The sequence below is a fragment of the Nicotiana sylvestris genome, unplaced genomic scaffold (genome assembly GCF_000393655.2).
Source record: "Nicotiana sylvestris unplaced genomic scaffold, ASM39365v2 Un00016, whole genome shotgun sequence".
Classification (NCBI taxonomy): domain Eukaryota; kingdom Viridiplantae; phylum Streptophyta; class Magnoliopsida; order Solanales; family Solanaceae; genus Nicotiana; species Nicotiana sylvestris.
In genome coordinates this window covers 108,292-114,613 of record NW_027184352.1, presented here as the reverse complement: position 1 = coordinate 114,613, position 6,322 = coordinate 108,292, and positions in this window count along the sequence as shown.

The following is a 6,322-nucleotide window of genomic DNA, read 5'->3' as shown; positions in this document are numbered from 1 at the left end:
ATTATGGTTTTGAAAATTGGTGTCCGCGGGGCATCGTTCGGCCTCGCCGTGGTCCTAGGTGTGAGATCCCTCTCAAGTTGCTCCAGCTCATGCATATTCTTCTTGACATAACCCATTACTGCCGAGAGGACGGTAACGCTGGACATGTTCTCACATCGTAGACATCGTCTGGTGATGGCATGGGCAATGGCCTTGATCCTATCTCTGGTTTGCTTTTTCTCTACGAGTAGGCGTTTTATCTGATCGCTACATATCTTGAATACTTGAGCATCCTGTATATGCTGATGCTTCAGTCGCCGTACTTCCAACTTTATCTGGGCTATTGAGTCGTACCAGTATCTGCTCTCAATTTGGAAATCCTTGGCCTGATTAGCTGCTTTGATCTCAAGTGCAGACATCTCTCTCTTTATTTTAGCAACAGTCTTCTCGTGGTCGCCTTCCAATTGATTCAGGTATCTGCGATGCTTATCTGCTCTTGTATCCCACTGTGCCCTGAGCTCTGCTATGACGTTTTCAGATTTCTCCAAACCATCTTGCCATTCCCTGATTTCACTTTTTAGCCTTTTTATCAGTTGCTCATCTGATCGATGCCTTGGCTGTTTATCTGCGTCCACCCTTATCTGTTTGATCTGGGCTCTGAGTTTTTCGTTGTCCTGAATTAACCTGTTCCGCTCTCCCAGATTGGTAGCATCTTGCACGTTGTGCTCATATTTCAAACTTTCCACTTGTTGCTTTAACCTGCTGATTTCGGCGCAATAGCCTCTTTCCTTTGCTAACCAATCCCACTGCTTTTGCGATGATTCGGTGAAATTCCGGATGTGGGGCCTCTTAGCTGGCCTTTCATGCTCAAGTTCCCTTTTGTACCATGCAAGGTAACCTGGCGCCGTCTCTCCCCTGGCTCGATCCCGCACGCAAGTATCTGATTTCAAATATTGACACTCACTCCAGATTTGGCGAATCTTTGCTTCTGGGAATTGTCCGTTAGGACTTATCTCAATTGCTTGAGCGCTAAGATCTTCCTCATGAGGTGCTGTCTGGCATCTTCCGAACTGTCTCAAAACTCGGCAGGGTGCGTAAGGTTGAATGCTCTTAAGCCCCATCAGTAAGAAATGAGTTTTAGCTGCCGACATATATAAGATCTCGTCAATAGGCAACCATCCCAACGTCCATTGTATTTGGCTGGCAGTAAGAGCTTGAAAGAACGAGGTCCATGCCAGGACTCCTTTGGGCAAAATGATCTCTTTGGTTCTCGTGTAAGATTCTTCTATGCGGGTCTTTTCCGGGGAACCATGGCTCAAAATCTCAGAATGGTGGCAGAGGTGCTCAGTCATCCATATCTGTAGGAGCAAGTTACAACCTTCGAAGAAATTTTCCCCAGCTTTACAAGCTGTGAGAGCCCGAAAGATGTCAGATACCACCATTGGCGCGAGAGTACTGTCACTTTGCGTGAGTAAAGTGCTGACGACCCCAGATATCTTCAAATCAATGTTTCCGTCTTTCCTTGGAAATACCAGAAGGCCTAGGAACAGCATCATGAAAGCTACCCGTCTGTGCTTGTCCCACTTCTGACGAACTCCTTTGCTGCACAGTTTGTTGATTGGATTATTGAATCCCCCCTCATGACCGTACCTATCATATATGAAGCATGGAGTACAAAATCCGGCTGCCAGATCCGGGTTGTGGACTGTTCTAGGTATCTTCAATGAATCTAGGAACCGATGTACCGTGACGACTCTTGGGGCGACCAAGTATTTTTCCCTCAAGGGAAGTTCAGTATTCCCGATGTATCCGGCCATTTCTTCCAAAGTCGGGGTGAGTTCAAAATCAGAGAAATGGAAAACATTGTGCGCCGGGTCCCAATAGGTAACCAAAGCTCTTATGATATCTCCCCGAGGCTGGATTTCCAATAAACCCACAAGACCTTTCAGATATTTCTTAACCTCATTTTGTCCTTCAACACCTAGATCATTCCACCATAGTCGCAGGAATACCGAAGCGACAGATAAGATTTGAGTGTACAAAATCCACCACAGCTTTCTTAGTGACCGACTTGAGAGTGACAGCTTCTACCCATTTTGTGAAGTAATCGATGGCAACCAGTATAAACCTGTGTCCATTCGAAGCCTTTGGTTCAATTGGTCCAATGACGTCCAAGGAAAGTTCAGTTTAGGGTTTAAAACCCTAATGCTGATTGCATGGAAAAGCTTAGTTTAGGGTTTAAAACCCTAGTGCTGGCTGAATGAAAAAAGTTCAGTTTAGGGTTTAAAACCCTAATGCTGACTAAAAGGAAAATTCAGTTTAGGGTTTAAAACCCTAATGCTGATTGCATGGAAAAGCTAAGTTTAGGGTTTAAAACCCTAATGCTGGCTCAAAGGAAAAAGTTCAGTTTAGGGTTTAAAACCTTAATGCTGATTGCATGGAAAAGCTCAGTTTAGGGTTTAAAACCATAATGCTGGCTGAATGGAAAAGTTCAGTTTAGGGTTTAAAACCCTAATGCTGACTAAAAGGAAAAGTTCAGTTTAAGGTTTAAAACCCTAATGCTGACTAAAAGGAAAATTCAGTTTAGGGTTTAAAACCCTAATGCTGATTGCATGGAAAAGCTCAGTTTAGGGTTTAAAACCCTAATGTTGGCTGAATGGAAAAAGTTCAGTTTAGGGTTTAAAACCCTAATGCTGACTAAAAGGAAAGTTCAGTTTAGGGTTTAAAACCCTAATGCTGATTGCATGGAAAAGATCAGTTTAGGGTTTAAAACCCTAGTGCTGGCTGAATGAAAAAAGTTTAGTTTAGGGTTTAAAACCCTAATGCTGACTAAAAGGAAAATTCAGTTTAGGGATTAAAACCCTAATGCTGATTGCATGGAAAAGCTCAGTTTAGGGTTTAAAACCCTAGTGCTGGCTGAATGAAAAAGTTCAGTTTAGGGTTTAAAACCCTAATGCTGATTAAAAGGAAAATTCAGTTTAGGGTTTAAAACCCTAATACTGATTGCATGGAAAAGCTCAGTTTAGGGTTTAAAACCCTAATGCTGGCTGAAAGGAAAAAGTTCAGTTTAGGGTTTAAAACTCTAATGCTGACTAAAAGGAAAGTTCAGTTTAGGGTTTAAAACCCTAATGCTGATTGCATGGAAAAGCTCAGTTTAGGGTTTAAAACCCTAGTGCTGGCTAAATGAAAAAAGTTCAGTTTAGGGTTTAAAACCCTAATGCTGACTAAAAGGAAAATTCAGTTTAGGGTTTAAAACCCTAATGCTGATAGCATGGAAAAGCTCAGTTTAGGGTTTAAAACCCTAATGCTGGCTGAAAGGAAAAAGTTCAGTTTAGGGTTTAAAACCCTAATGCTGACTAAAAGGAAAGTTCAGTTTAGGGTTTAAAACCCTAATGCTGATTGCATGGAAAAGCTCAGTTTAGGGTTTAAAACCCTAATGTTGGCTGAAAGGAAAAAGTTCAGTTTAGGGTTTAAAACCCTAATGCTACTAAAAGGAAAGTTCAGTTTAGGGTTTAAAACCCTAATGCTGGTTGCATGGAAAAGCTCAGTTTAGGGTTTAAAACCCTAGTGCTGGCTGAATGAAAAAAGTTCAGTTTAGGGTTTAAAACCCTAATGCTGACTAAAAGGAAAATTCAGTTTAGGGTTTGAAACCCTAATGCTGATAGCATGGAAAAGCTCAGTTTAGGGTTTAAAACCCTAATGCTGGCTGAAAGGAAAAAGTTCAGTTTAGGGTTTAAAATCCTAATGCTGACTAAAAGGAAAGTTCAGTTTAGGGTTTAGAACCCTAATGCTGATTGCATGGAAAAGCTCAGTTTAGGGTTTAAAACCCTAGTGCTGGCTGAATAAAAAAGTTCAGTTTAGGGTTTAAAACCCTAATGCTGACTAAAAGGAAAATTCAGTTTAGGGTTTAAAACCCTAATGCTGATAGCATGGAAAAGCTCAGTTTAGGATTTAAAACCCTAATGCTGAAAGCATGTAAAAGCTTAGTTTAGGGTTTAAAACCCTAATACTGGCTGAAAGGAAAAAGTTCAGTCTAGGGTTTAAAACCCTAATGCTGACTAAAAGGAAAATTCAGTTTAGGGTTTAAAACTCTAATGTTGATTGCATGGAAAAGCTCAGTTTAGAGTTTAAAACCCTAATGCTGGCTGAATGGAAAAAGTTCAGTTTAGGGTTTAAAACCCTAATGCTGACTAAAAGGGAAATTCAGTTTAGGGTTTAAAACCCTAATGCTGATTGCATGGAAAAGCTCAGTTTAGGGTTTAAAACCCTAATGCTGGCTGAAAGGAAAAAGTTCAGTTTAGGGTTTAAAACCCTAATGCTGACTAAAAGGAAAATTCAGTTTAGGGTTTAAAACCCTAATGCTGATTGTATGGAAAAGCTCAGTTTAAGGTTTAAAACCCAAATGCTGGCTGAAAGGAAAAAGTTCAGTTTAGGGTTTAAAACCCTAATGCTGACTAAATGGGAAATTCAGTTTAGGGTTTAAAACCCTAATGCTGATTGTATGGAAAAAGCTCAGTTTAGGGTTTAAAACCCTAATGCTGGCTGAAAGGAAAAAGTTCAGTTTAGGGTTTAAAACCCTAATGCTAACTAAAAGGGAAATTCAGTTTAGGGTTTAAAACCCTAATGCTGATTGCATGGAAAAGCTCAGTTTAGGGTTTAAAACCCTAATGCTGGCTGAAAGGAAAAAGTTCAGTTTAGGGTTTAAAACCCTAATGCTGACTAAAAGGAAAATTCAGTTTAGGGTTTAAAACCCTAATGCTGATAGCATGGAAAAGCTCAGTTTAGGGTTTAAAACCCTAATGCTGGCTGAAAGGAAAAAGTTCAGTTTAGGGTTTAAAACCCTAATGCTGACTAAAAGGAAAGTTCAGTTTAGGGTTTAAAACCCTAATGCTGATTGCATGGAAAAGCTCAGTTTAGGGTTTAAAACCCTAATGCTGGCTGAAAGGAAAAAGTTCAGTTTAGGGTTTAAAACCCTAATGCTGACTAAAAGGAAAGTTCAGTTTAGGGTTTAAAACCCTAATGCTGATTGCATGGAAAAGCTCAGTTTAGGGTTTAAAACCCTAGTGCTGGCTGAATGAAAAAAGTTCAGTTTAGGGTTTAAAACCCTAATGCTGACTAAAAGGAAAATTCAGTTTAGGGTTTGAAACCCTAATGCTGATAGCATGGAAAAGCTCAGTTTAGGGTTTAAAACCCTAATGCTGGCTGAAAGGAAAAAGTTCAGTTTAGGGTTTAAAATCCTAATGCTGACTAAAAGGAAAGTTCAGTTTAGGGTTTAGAACCCTAATGCTGATTGCATGGAAAAGCTCAGTTTAGGGTTTAAAACCCTAGTGCTGGCTGAATAAAAAAAGTTCAGTTTAGGGTTTAAAACCCTAATGCTGACTAAAAGGAAAATTCAGTTTAGGGTTTAAAACCCTAATGCTGATAGCATGGAAAAGCTCAGTTTAGGATTTAAAACCCTAATGCTGATAGCATGGAAAAGCTTAGTTTAGGGTTTAAAACCCTAATACTGGCTGAAAGGAAAAAGTTCAGTCTAGGGTTTAAAACCCTAATGCTGACTAAAAGGAAAATTCAGTTTAGGGTTTAAAACTCTAATGCTTGATTGCATGGAAAAGCTCAGTTTAGAGTTTAAAACCCTAATGCTGGCTGAATGGAAAAAGTTCAGTTTAGGGTTTAAAACCCTAATGCTGACTAAAAGGGAAATTCAGTTTAGGGTTTAAAACCCTAATGCTGATTGCATGGAAAAGCTCAGTTTAGGGTTTAAAACCCTAATGCTGGCTGAAAGGAAAAAGTTCAGTTTAGGGTTTAAAACCCTAATGCTGACTAAAAGGAAAATTCAGTTTAGGGTTTAAAACCCTAATGCTGATTGTATGGAAAAGCTCAGTTTAAGGTTTAAAACCCAAATGCTGGCTGAAAGGAAAAAGTTCAGTTTAGGGTTTAAAACCCTAATGCTGACTAAATGGGAAATTCAGTTTAGGGTTTAAAACCCTAATGCTGATTGTATGGAAAAAGCTCAGTTTAGGGTTTAAAACCCTAATGCTGGCTGAAAGGAAAAAGTTCAGTTTAGGGTTTAAAACCCTAATGCTAACTAAAAGGGAAATTCAGTTTAGGGTTTAAAACCCTAATGCTGATTGCATGGAAAAGCTCAGTTTAGGGTTTAAAACCCTAATGCTGGCTGAAAGGAAAAAGTTCAGTTTAGGGTTTAAAACCCTAATGCTGACTAAAAGGAAAATTCAGTTTAGGGTTTAAAACCTTAATGCTGATTACATGGAAAAGCTCAGTTTAGGGTTTAAAACCCTAATGCTGGCCGAATGGAAAAGTTCAGTTTAGGGTTTAAAACCCTAAT